Source organism: Centruroides sculpturatus, unplaced genomic scaffold (assembly GCF_000671375.1).
Source record: "Centruroides sculpturatus isolate CEXI.00-Female unplaced genomic scaffold, Cexi_2.0 scaffold524, whole genome shotgun sequence".
NCBI classification, from domain to species: domain Eukaryota; kingdom Metazoa; phylum Arthropoda; class Arachnida; order Scorpiones; family Buthidae; genus Centruroides; species Centruroides sculpturatus.
This window is the reverse complement of record NW_019384773.1, coordinates 47,214-61,095: the sequence shown is the minus strand read 5'-3', so window position 1 is coordinate 61,095 and position 13,882 is coordinate 47,214. Positions and strand designations below refer to the sequence as shown.

Here is a 13,882-nt window from a genome sequence, read left to right as displayed (position 1 = left end):
GTTAAAAATTATTTTTTTATTTTGTACAAACAAAATAAATATATTGAAAAATATAAAAACAATAAAAAATTATACTTCAGAAGTTAATTTAGTATCAAAAACGTAAAATATTTGAGTAGCCCAAGACATAGCCAAAGATTGCAGCGCCACAGCACTGGCAAAAATTTAAATTTGCCAACTGGAATTCTTTCGGATGATTGACTTTCGGATAATCGACGCTCTACTGTATTAACTAGCAGGTAGGCCTGGCATTGCTCGGAAAAGTAACGATAACTAAGATTAAGATTATTACGTTACAGTCAACCTTATCCATTTTCACAGAATGCAAGAATTGGGTCCCCTTGTTTCCAGACTAATTAGAGAATTTTTAGATGGGTCTAAAAATATGTTCGATTTCACAGAATGCAAGAATTGGGTCCCCTTGTTTCCAGACTAATTAGAGAATTTTTAGATGGGTCTAAAAATATGTTCAATTTCCCGCAAAAACGAAAAAAACTGCATCTGCATCTTGCACGTCGCTTTCTCTTAACAATTCCATTGTTACTTAACACTTCCATTGTTGATGGAAGTGCTAAGCCTTAATCCTGTCCCATGGGAAGGAATTTCGAAAAAGCCCTTCTTAGTGTGCATTCTCGTAATGTACCCTAACTGTGTACCAAACTTCAATTTTCAACTCCTAACCGTTTGGGCTTGTATCCATAATGTATATAGAAGCCATAGTCCTGTCTCTCCCCCCCCGGGGGAAATTTCGAAAAATCCTTCTTAGTATGTGTTTTCGTGACATACCCTAAGTGTGTACCAAATTTCAACTTTCAACTCCTAACCGTTTGGACTCTGAGCTTATTATTATTATCATTATCAACCCGTCTTGATTATATATTAGATATAATGCAAAACAATTAATAATATATTTATTAATATAATAATCACCAGATTCAAAAGTTGTCACAAATTGCCAACTGGCTTGAAATCTGGTGATAAATTGTTAGACCTGATAACATTGCCTTGTTCCCAATATCCACATAGTGACTAGAAAACAAAATGTCTGTGTTTATTAAAAGATAGCATCTATATTTGACTCTATATATTTGACATTATCTGGATAAAGCCTGAATTTTAAATTCTGTTCTTGCTTCATCCATCTATTTATTTTTGGATAATGTCAGCTTTGTACACCTGTGACATGGATAAAAATGTGCTTATATAGATAAAGTTTGAAATGAATACATTGTTACTTGTTGAAGCAAGTAACAATGTATTCAAGATTTGGATAAAATTAGCTTTATGCAATTCATAAGCTTTAGCCATAACAATTATGTTAGTCAAACATTAATTTTTATAATATCAATAAAAAACCATATTANATACTTTTATAAATTACTCTTATAACATAGATTGTAGAATGCAATAGATATCATAAATATAGGAAATTTTATAAAGTTTGAAGTTTCATTTGTAGGTGATGTATTGAATAAATTGCTGATAAATGTAAATATAATAAGTAATTTTCAAAATAAGGTCTCCTACTCAGTCACTTTTGTCTCCTTTAGTTGGTATTTTAATAAAAGTCACTTTGTCTGGTTTTTAGTCAAAAGTTACTTTTTTGCTAATTTTACAATTCTCGTTCCTTCTATTACAGTTTTTCTTCCTGAACATTTATTGGAATAAATGAAACAAGCATTAGGTATATTGTAATAAGATATTATAATTTGAGAGAAAATTCTAAAAGTATTTTCAGGAAATTACTATTTGGCAACTTGTGAAACATGTATCATTCAGACATATTTGAAATTTCAAATATTCTGCTAGAAATAAAGAAAACAAAACTAATCTTTTGATCTTTATAGATTATCAATACATAATTGTCAAATATTCATATAATATTCATATTTGAGAATTATGTATTAAAATTGATTCAAAATTAAAGGTTTAAAATTTTTATGCATGTAATAGCATAACATAGTTGTGTGAAGCAAAACATATTGAATAAAAAATGCTTAATGTGAAAAGAAATTTATAATTTTATCCACTGCTGTAACTTGCTTTTCATATGCCCTGTACAAGATTTTATTTTTTGCTTTCTTTTCTTGAAAATAAAATAAAACAAATATAATTGAAATGGTACTGAAAAATTTGATTGAAATTGAAAATAAAGCTTGTGAAAGCACATACTATACATAAAGTCTTCTATTTTTTTTTTTAAATATATATATAACTCTTTGTTAACTGTTTTTTTTTTAACTCTCAGGTAGACTGGGAGACCTAAAAGCAGTCATGGCTGATATATGATAAAAATAATACAGTAAGTTGAAGTTTAAGGGGTAAAAAAATCCTAACTTCAGGTTAATGAATTTAATATTAATTTTCCCAAATTTTTTGTGGCTATAAATTTCCCATTATCAAGTCATTTCTCAAGAATCTGTTCATAGCACGATACAAAACTGTATAAAGTTTATAGCAATTTTGCTACCTTTTCATGTCCCAATCAGAATGCTGCTAATATGTTGTTTCAGTAAAAGGAAGTCTATGCAAGATTATGATGGCATGATAATGTTTTCAACATGAAGCCTTATTCACACAGAATATAAGAGAAGATGAAAATCATGGACCTATCAAAGAGTGGATGGCATATGGAAAAATAGGTTTGGATTAAAAGTATTGGCAATTTTGATTTAATGAGACTATTATGATCTATATGGAAAACCCTATACACTGTGCTCAGACCTGTGGACAACTTGTTGAGTTAATGAAATTTGACATAACGAGGTTTTACTGTAATAATAAAAATAGATGTAGGTTTATTTTACTAGCAATGAATTAAGTATGAATGTAATGCAGAGCAGTTATAATTGAAGAGTAGGTATTTATAGATCTGTATAGTAAAAACTAATGGACCAAATGCAACCAAATTTGGTGTGCATACTTTCTTGATCAGATCATGAAATTTCAATTTCATTAATAAAAAGTGTAGTTTCAGAATTTCCTGATGGGAAATTTGGTGCTAATGTTACTGCAATTTGCATATTAGATACATTGATAAACAAGTCTCTTCAAATATCTCCATAACAAAATACACAAGGAGTTAAATCTGGTGATATAGTGCCTGTACTATTGGAAATCATTGGTTCACTCTTTCAATTATGAAGTGCTGATGGAATAACTGTTGCACGTTGATGCTCCATCTTGCATAAAGATTGAGGTATCCAAACAATTTCATTGCTGAAGTGCAAGGATGACAGAACTTTGAAGTGTCTCCATATCTAGTGGCATTGACAGAACATGTCACTGGCTCAGATGCAGTGTTTTCTTCAAAAAAAAAAGGTCCAATGATGAAGGATGTTATGAACCTGATATAATAATAACTATATATATAGTTATTAAATTAATAAAATCATTTAAATGTAATCATTTAATAATCCAAAAAATGATGCTAAATGTCAATCAAAAATTTCTATTACTTATTCCAATAAATTCATTCATTTATTATAATGTTCAAGTTTAAAAAGAAATTTTGATATAATTCAAAATTTACTTAATCAAAACACCTAATTGCTTTATACATAAACATAACTTTACATATTCTCAGCATCTCCAATTCAGATGTTTATATTATGATATACAATCTTAAGGGTCAAATGATGTTTTCCAAAGATCATATGTCTTTGATAGTTATTTACCAAAAAACTTTCTATTTCAATCTAAACGTTTACCTTCTCCAATTTTTTCTAACTTTTCATATTTCTGCATCATATATGCCGTAATTAATACATCAATACTAATTGAGCTTTTCTGTCCTCTCTACGCTTCCATCGCCATCAATTCTTAGCTTCTGAATGCTGCCAATAGAGGGAGATGACCCATTGATATTTAAAAATAAATATTAAAAATCGGATAGAGTATTAATATTGCGAATTGTAGGGCAAATGCAAAAATTTTATTTCGGATTCAGAGTGGAAACTTTCGAGTTAATAAATATCAATGACGTCTTCCGAGCAATGATCTAAAAAAAACCGAAGCTTCTTGCNCTTCCATCGCCATCAATTCTTAGCTTCTGAATGCTGCCAATAGAGGGAGATGACCCATTGATATTTAAAAATAAATATTAACAATATCAATATTAATATTCTTTTTACGATGATTATTCTTTCTTTTAAATTTTATTTCGGATTCAGAGTGGAAACTTTCGAGTTAATAAATATCAATGACGTCTTCCGAGCAATGATCTAAAAAAAACCGAAGCTTCTTGCTTCAAGAATGATTTATTTTACGAAAATTTATTACTTATGGTTGTATAAGGTTGTATTGTAACGGCTTAGTTTCGGCTTTTCTTGTCTGTGAACTTGGAATCAAAACTGAGTTGTGATTTCCTGAATTTCTCGGATTTTAACTGAGGGTAGAACAATGTTCCTATTGTTGAATTTATGTTGCGTGGCGTTACTGAACCCTGTTAATTAACTTAATTAAAAGAGCTGTACGCTACAGACATATTACATGAACATATCCGAAACTCAATCTGCGGGGAAGTAAATATATTGTCTCCCGCTCCGCAGATAATTGGATATAACTTATCGATCCCGGCACAAAAGACTTTTTAGACTCAAAGGGATATCTCTTTTTTTTTTTTTTTTTTTTTTTGTTTTATACTGGCTGGATTGCTAAGTGGTAAGTAATATTTTTCTATTGCTACAGCGATAGAAGATCCTCTTTATAAGATAAATTAATAGGATAATTTTTTTCTACGCTATAGCAATAGAACAAATGTATCGAGATTCGAATCTCTTTTGGATCAATGTCAATTTTTCATAGATTTTTCGGTAACATTGTGGTAAAATTTATACCCAGCATTAGTTAGAAAATAGCTACTGTATAAAATAAGTGATTAATTCTAATTAAACTAACTTAATTTTATTGAATTATCAAATATTAAACATTTTTTATTATTTCTTGAACCGAGCCCATCAGAGGTTAAGTGGTTCCGTTCCCTGAACACTGGGAGTTCGCGCTTCGCTAGGACGGGCTGGCCACATGGAGTTTTCTGGGTTTTCTCCATGTCTGTAACGCCTGAGTAGAGTCCAGTTACACTTAAAAAGACTTCCCGAAATGCATCTTCTCTAGGCAGATCGCCCAAGTGTTGCGTTGCCTAACTTAATAAACAAACATTTCTTGAACCAATCGTATTTGTTTTACTTACATATTTCAACTAAGTTTTAGTTAGAAAGTCTAGCGGTTGCCGCTGCGTGCAAGGCCAAATCCATGATGGATATGATTAAAAAATAAAGTTCCTGATAGTGCTCACATGACGGAAACAGTAAAAAAAAATAAACACAGTATATAAATAAAAGTTAGACTATAGCTAGACGTAACCATTGATCCATTGTCGATGATTATAAGAAACCATCGCACAACACTAAACACGACACACACACTACAGATTAATAAACGCTGTACGCATATGTACTCGCAGACACATTCGCCTATTATTCTTAGTTGACTGTTTTTAACACAAATTGGAATATTTTCATGTATAAATGGAAAAATCGGGATATTCCGGGAAAATTTTCTATCGGGTATGCATGTTCCAAATTGGACAAATCGCGACGTATGACACTGGCAATGGCAAAATTGATTACTACTATGCTAGTGTTTTCATGTCAAAAATAAAATAAAACTGTTTCTATAATAATATAATTAATTAGGCACGGACATTAGGCACGTTACTGATTACTCGCGTAATCGTAATCGGTAACGTGCATGTCGTGGTGCTACATCGCGAACAATTCTGAAAGCCAAGAAAGCTACTTATCTTTTCTTTCAATCTAAAGTATCTTTTTCCGAGATGAAGACACTAAGTTGCCAATGTTTAGATATGAGACGAGGTTCCTATAAAATTTTCTTTTCTCGGGTGATTCTCGGTGCTACGACTTAGATGTGTAGACTTGGGTTTAAGTTGGGTATGCAAATAATTATATGCGACTGTGAATTATGTTTATTTATTAAGCTTATATATGCTTGTCTAGAGTTACCGTAGGTAATAAAGCACGCACAGTAATTATTTAAATATCTTCCTTAATTAATCAACTGCACCAGCTTTCGTACAGTCAAATATTTTTTTGCGGACCAGTGAAACTTTTTGCGGACCGGCACTGGTCTGTGAACTGGCGGTTGAAAAACACTGATTTATATTTTATATTGTACATGACGGTAAACATAGAATAAATATTAAAATAATAAATTTTTTAGAATTTATTATTTTAATATTTAGAATAACCGATCCCATTGTTTTATTATTTATTTAATAGAATAAACAATAAAGCATATGTAGTGTAAATTCTATTAGTTTTAAAATTTTCGGACACCGTGCGTAATATTTAATTAAGATTTTTTTATACTCTTTTCGCCTTGTGGGCACTAAGAGGGCCTCTTATAGCACGCCCATTATGGGTTCGGCCAGGCCCACAATGGGGCGACCGGGTGGCGAGGGACTGGGCCCGACATATCCGAACGGACCACCCCCTGAAAAATTCCTGGGGATTCCTTGACCCGTCCGGATTCGGTCCCGGGTCCCCAGAGCGGTAGGCTGCCACCTTGACCGTTCGGCCATCCGGCCGTCCATTTAATTAAGGTAATATCGCTTTACCGAAATATAGAATTTCTTATAGATTATTGCCAAGAAATAAGATTACAATTACATTTAACATTTACTGTTTAATGTTACAAAGCATTCATTGATAACACTTAAATATATCAACGGATGGCAGGATGGCCGAGAGGTCAAGGTGTCAGTCCACCTCTCTGGGGGAGCCAGAATTGAATCCGGACGGCTCAAAAAAATCCAAGGAATTTTTCGGGGGATGATCTGTCCGGATATGTTGGCATCCGGCTGCCCCATTGTGGGCCTGGCCGAACTCATAATGGGCTGCTTAAAGAGGCACTCTTAGTGCCCACTAACTTGTAAGACGGATAAAAACATACTTAAATACTGTATAAATGAGACAAAAGGCTTCGTTTACAAAAAAAAGCAAAAATAAGTAATTACAGAATTATTACTTTTGATATTTTATTATTTTAAATAAATAAAAATTATATACAATATATATATATATATTATCTACTCAGAAAATCAATAAAGAGCATATTCAACTTGTGGGATATTTAAATTCAATTTTTATCAGTATCATCGTCAGTCGAAAGAGGGAAAGAGGGCGCTGAAGACTTAACAAACAAAAAAATGGTCCGGCGTCATAAAAGGTTTGGCTCCATATTTATATTTTAAATTTTTTTATATTATTTTCAAGTTAACGACGTAAACTGAATACATACGCCGGACGAAGACATACTTTATCCGTCAACAATTAGAGTTTGGGATCTGTATCTTTTGTTTACGAGTTTTAATTGGAAACATCATGTACTGACGTCAAGAGTCCATCTTTGTACCTACAGAAACCACTTTAAGTCCTTAATGCATTCATTTATGCCTTTTCATTTTTATTAGAAGAATAGCTTGATCAAGAACACCTTCCAATTAAAAACTATCATCTGTAATCCTTCTTCAGTTCATTAATTAAAGGTTTTCAGGTATGTTTAACATATTTTGTTTGCTTTGAAGATTAAATATGTTGTAGTGAAATAAACATTTAAATTTTAAATTTCATAATAAATTAACTTATTAATTACACTAATTTGTTAATAAATCTTAGTTTATTTAGTGATGTTTGGAGATGTACGTAGACTATTTCTTTTTCAACCTCCGACGGTCCATAAAACAAAGACAAGTGTAAATAACAAAATGAATTTATTACCAAAAGTTAGGTACAAATGTGGTTACTTTTCGACATAATCACCGTAAAGATCGAGGCATTTGTCTATCTGTGGATGAATTTTGAAATCCCCTGTTCGTAGAATGTTGCCACCAGTGACTCGAGATAGGCCCTAACGTCATTTTGAAGATCATTTGTCTCGAACCTCTGCCCTTTTAGCCATGTTTTCAGTTCAGGAAAGAGGCAGAAGTCTTCACACATTAAAAAGTTCCAAGCTGGGTGGAAGTTTTCACCATCTTTAAATACCCAGTGTATAGTCCCAATTTAGCACAGAGTGATTTTCACCTCTTTCCTGAATTGAAAAAATGTGACTAGGAGGACACAGGTTTGAGACTAATGATGATCTTCAAAATGATGTTAGGACCCATCTCGTGTCATTGGCTGCGACATTCTACAAAGAGGGGATTTCGAAGCTCGTCCATGGATAGACAAATACCTCGATCTTCACGGTGATTGTGTTGAAAAGTAACCATGTTTGTACCTAACTTTTGGTAATAAATTTATTTTGTTATTTACTCTTGTCTTTGTTTTATGAACTGTCGGAAGTTGAAAAAGAAACAGCTCTTGTATATATTGTAAGTACTAAAATATTTCTTTCCATATCAGATATGACAAATGCCCCAATCTTAATGGTGATTATGTCGNTCCATCCAGAGTATGTAAAGTATGTTCGGCTATCAAAAAACGTGCAGAATCACGTTATCAATGTGTAAAATGTAATGCTCCACTGTGTGTTGTACCTTGTTTTGAGATATATCACACAAAACTTAACTTTTAAAATAAAATTTTTTGTTTTTTACATTCCCTAATATGTCTATTTTGTGTGTAAAAAATATTAAGTAATTCAGAATAATACTATAGCCACAATTATTATTTTTCTAAAACGTGTGATCGCGTTAGGCTTAACATCGAAAAATATTCGACGTGGAGCGACACGTGACGGATAAAATATTCAACATCCAACAGGTTAATATTAATTATGGAATTATTGAGAAAAGTGAGATACTTAATGTTAAAAGAGTAACTGTAATAAATTGATAAGAGAAGTTGTCAAATTATTCTGTCACACTGTTTAATGATGATATATTTCTTTATTTTCATTTTGATGATAAATTTTTTTAATGAAATTTTAATGTTTGAAAGGTAAATTTGATTATTGTATTATGACAATATAAAAATGAATATATGTCTGTCAATATTTTATTTTTGTCAACTTCTATTAGCATTCTGTATAGGTCACAGTCAGACAAATTATGCAGAGCACTTTTTCTTTAGGTGGTGTTTGTTATTTATGATAGTAGTAAATATATTAACTAAAAATAATATGTTTTAATTAATATTTGTAGATCTGTAGACCTGTGGAATTTTCTATTCTCAGTTGTTCCGCAGATGGGTAAAATTTCAGACTTTGCTAAGACCTAAAGCAAGAGGATATTGGATTTTTAAAACTATAAACTTAAGTTTCACTACTACTATACATTTACACTTGGTTTTGTGCAGCTGTCACAAAATGCTGTAGTAAACGGCTACTCCATATGCAAAGAGGATGGTCAAGAAAGTCATTTGGCTATTAACATAACAGCTAAAGGTCAGCAACTTCCAAGATGAAGGAATGTATGAAAGTGGAAACCTACTTTTTTGCAAGTACTATTGCAAAAGCATTGATTATATTAGAGAATGGACAATAAAAGATCATTGTCTGTCTCAAACCCATTTAAAATAAGTCTGTTTTACTAGAAATGAAGAGAGTAATGTTTTTTACAGAATTTCCACAGTTATTGGATGACTAGTCTGCAGTTTTTTGTTGTATTTCACCTGCCTCTGGTCATTATAAGCAAATCTTAAAGTAATTATAAATCTATAAGCGTTTCTTTAACAGCAACATATTCTTCTACAGTACAGTGCAAATGAGTTGATATTGAAGCAGATTAGTTTCCTTCAACACCAAAGAAAATTTGCTTGCAACTGAACAAGCAATTGTAGATCACCTACTGGTGGACTCAAGGTCTTTTTGACAGTATGTAGGTGGTCTGTTCAATAAAGAGCATATTCAACTTGTGGGATATTTTCATTCAGTGATTAACAATGCCATGTGCAATTGATGATCAATCTGTGGCAATTATCATCAATAGTAGAAGCTATGTGACAAAAAATAACTAGTTTTGTCTCCATGTTGAAGCAACCATATCAACTTATTTGCATAAGACTTAAGAGTTCTGCTTATTCCTTCCAGTTACGGTGGTGCATATAAGTGGCAAAATTAAGATTATACTAACAAGCGAGTATCAATATTAGGCTTAACCAATTACAAATGCATGCCAATTATTGAAATCAAAAGAAACAATTGTTGAGACTCATTAGAAAAATCATTTCTAATGAATTGTTAAAATTAAGCATTTGTTGTATAACTCCAGAACTCTATTAACTGGCTTCAATCTGCAATGGTTTCTGTAGCATTTGCCAAAATTGCCAAATGGCTGGTCTCACCCTGTCTATACAGTTCTTTAGTTAATAGTTACGGATAATAAGTATGAAAATAATGAATTGTTCTTGGAAGATACTTTTATAAATTACTCTTATAACATGGATTGTAGAATGCAATAGATATCATAAATATAGGAAATTTTATAAAGTTTGAAGTTTCATTTGTAGGTGATGTATTGAATAAATTGCTGATAAATGTAAATATAATAAGTAATTTTCAAAATAAGGTCTCCTACTCAGTCACTTTTGTCTCCTTTAGTTGGTATTTTAATAAAAGTCACTTTGTCTGGTTTTTAGTCAAAAGTTACTTTTTTGCTAATTTTACAATTCTCGTTCCTTCTATTACAGTTTTTCTTCCTGAACATTTATTGGAATAAATGAAACAAGCATTAGGTATATTGTAATAAGATATTATAATTTGAGAGAAAATTCTAAAAGTATTTTCAGGAAATTACTATTTGGCAACTTGTGAAACATGTATCATTCAGACATATTTGAAATTTCAAATATTCTGCTAGAAATAAAGAAAACAAAACTAATCTTTTGATCTTTATAGATTATCAATACATAATTGTCAAATATTCATATAATATTCATATTTGAGAATTATGTATTAAAATTGATTCAAAATTAAAGGTTTAAAATTTTTATGCATGTAATAGCATAACATAGTTGTGTGAAGCAAAACATATTGAATAAAAAATGCTTAATGTGAAAAGAAATTTATAATTTTATCCACTGCTGTAACTTGCTTTTCATATGCCCTGTACAAGATTTTATTTTTTGCTTTCTTTTCTTGAAAATAAAATAAAACAAATATAATTGAAATGGTACTGAAAAATTTGATTGAAATTGAAAATAAAGCTTGTGAAAGCACATACTATACATAAAGTCTTCTATTTTTTTTTTTTAATATATATATAACTCTTTGTTAACTGTTTTTTTTTTAACTCTCAGGTAGACTGGGAGACCTAAAAGCAGTCATGGCTGATATATGATAAAAATAATACAGTAAGTTGAAGTTTAAGGGGTAAAAAAATCCTAACTTCAGGTTAATGAATTTAATATTAATTTTCCCAAATTTTTTGTGGCTATAAATTTCCCATTATCAAGTCATTTCTCAAGAATCTGTTCATAGCACGATACAAAACTGTATAAAGTTTATAGCAATTTTGCTACCTTTTCATGTCCCAATCAGAATGCTGCTAATATGTTGTTTCAGTAAAAGGAAGTCTATGCAAGATTATGATGGCATGATAATGTTTTCAACATGAAGCCTTATTCACACAGAATATAAGAGAAGATGAAAATCATGGACCTATCAAAGAGTGGATGGCATATGGAAAAATAGGTTTGGATTAAAAGTATTGGCAATTTTGATTTAATGAGACTATTATGATCTATATGGAAAACCCTATACACTGTGCTCAGACCTGTGGACAACTTGTTGAGTTAATGAAATTTGACATAACGAGGTTTTACTGTAATAATAAAAATAGATGTAGGTTTATTTTACTAGCAATGAATTAAGTATGAATGTAATGCAGAGCAGTTATAATTGAAGAGTAGGTATTTATAGATCTGTATAGTAAAAACTAATGGACCAAATGCAACCAAATTTGGTGTGCATACTTTCTTGATCAGATCATGAAATTTCAATTTCATTAATAAAAAGTGTAGTTTCAGAATTTCCTGATGGGAAATTTGGTGCTAATGTTACTGCAATTTGCATATTAGATACATTGATAAACAAGTCTCTTCAAATATCTCCATAACAAAATACACAAGGAGTTAAATCTGGTGATATAGTGCCTGTACTATTGGAAATCATTGGTTCACTCTTTCAATTATGAAGTGCTGATGGAATAACTGTTGCACGTTGATGCTCCATCTTGCATAAAGATTGAGGTATCCAAACAATTTCATTGCTGAAGTGCAAGGATGACAGAACTTTGAAGTGTCTCCATATCTAGTGGCATTGACAGAACATGTCACTGGCTCAGATGCAGTGTTTTCTTCAAAAAAAAAAGGTCCAATGATGAAGGATGTTATGAACCTGCACAATACTGTGATTTTTGGTTGATGCAAGTGAGCTTGTTGACAAATATGGCTTCTCCCTAAATTAAACACAGCAGTTGTGTTTGCCAAATTTAGTAAAAATAGGATTCATCAATTCATAGAATTTACCCAGGGCCATGAATCATTGATCATTTAACTATGAATCCGATAAACAAAGCTGGAATTATGATTAAGATGAAAAATATCAATGTTAGTGTTCTTCATAAGTATGTTTGCTGGAAATGCAAGAATGGTGTTGAGATTTTCATATTATGAATGACATGGCAAGTGATTTATACTGAGCATAATTAGCAAGAAGCAATTCATGAGATTATGTATGAATAAAACTGCAATATTCACCACAAAATTTTCCATACTAGGATAGGGAATGTCCAATCACATATCAGATATCAGACTTGCACTATGACTGAAAATTTTTGATGTAAACTTTTTATTTGAGAAATTTTAATTTCTCAAATTAAAAGCCCATGATCAAAGAAAGTATGCACATCAAATTTGGTTGAATTTGGTCAAATAGTTCTTTCTACACAGAGGTCTAAACACCTTATTTAATTATAATCGTCCTGCACTTAAATGCTGTTTATTCATTTTTCTGTGCTTGGATCTGGAACTTTCTACTTACTGTCAGAAGCTATTCTGCATGCCATATATTGATGACCTTGGTCTAGAATATACACAAATATTTTATTTCTGATTATTTTTCTGCTTTTATTTTTATTTTATTCTTGATGATGATGTTGTATTGTAAGTTATGGCCAGAAAAGAGCTCTGTAAATATAGATGACTGAAAACATTTTTTGATATCAAAATTGATGTATTAACATGATATTGGGAAAGTATTGTCACCAAGTGGGCTTTGTTGGCTGGACTATTTGTTTGATGAAAGAAAATCATATCAACTTTTCAAAAACTGTTTGAATGGACTAAACATTCGTGGAACAATTCTATTCAATAGTTTAAAATTTATGAGAGAGCAAACTTCAATTTCGTTTTCCTTCAGTTTAGTTTTTATCTTTTGAATATGATTAAATATTTAGCTAGTTTTCCTGATTAATAAATTAGTTTTATGTTTCTGAGAAGATTGTTAATTATTTTTTCCATAATGATACTTATGTAATAAGACAAAGCTACATCAACTGCCATATAAGATTGGGCTATAAGTTGGTGTAACTTTATATTGGATTGTTCGGAAAGCAATTTTGTTTTTTTCATGGGAAAAAAATAATTTTCTTATAATATATAAATATTGTATTGAATTATATATTGACCATTTAGTCCAATACCTTTTGTCATCTTTCTGGTAGTAGCATGATTCCACACTCATAAAAGTTTTGATTTTTGCTTACAAAAAACTGATCCAAGTGATTTTTGACATCCTTGTTTGAAGTGCATATTTTACTGTTTAAAAAGTTTTGTAAAGACCAGAACAAGTAATAATCCAAGAGTGCCAGATCTGGCGAATATGGCACATCCAATCCAAGCTGTAAAAGCTTCTGACGAGT

General features: G+C 31.1%; 1 protein-coding gene across 5 annotated transcripts in view; it reads left to right on the top strand.

Moving 5' to 3' along the window:
• Positions 1-7,194: 7,194 nt before the first annotated feature.
• LOC111629025 (SWI/SNF-related matrix-associated actin-dependent regulator of chromatin subfamily D member 1-like) overlaps positions 7,195-13,882 on the top strand; it is a 31,939-nt gene continuing 25,251 nt past the window's right edge. For 4 of the 5 annotated variants that reach the window (XM_023372892.1, XM_023372894.1, XM_023372891.1 and 1 more), the window contains exon 1: positions 7,195-7,575. The gene's annotated coding sequence lies outside the window, so the exon portion shown is untranslated. The remainder of the gene's footprint in view (positions 7,576-13,882) is intronic. The other variant, XM_023372893.1, reaches the window with a different exon arrangement.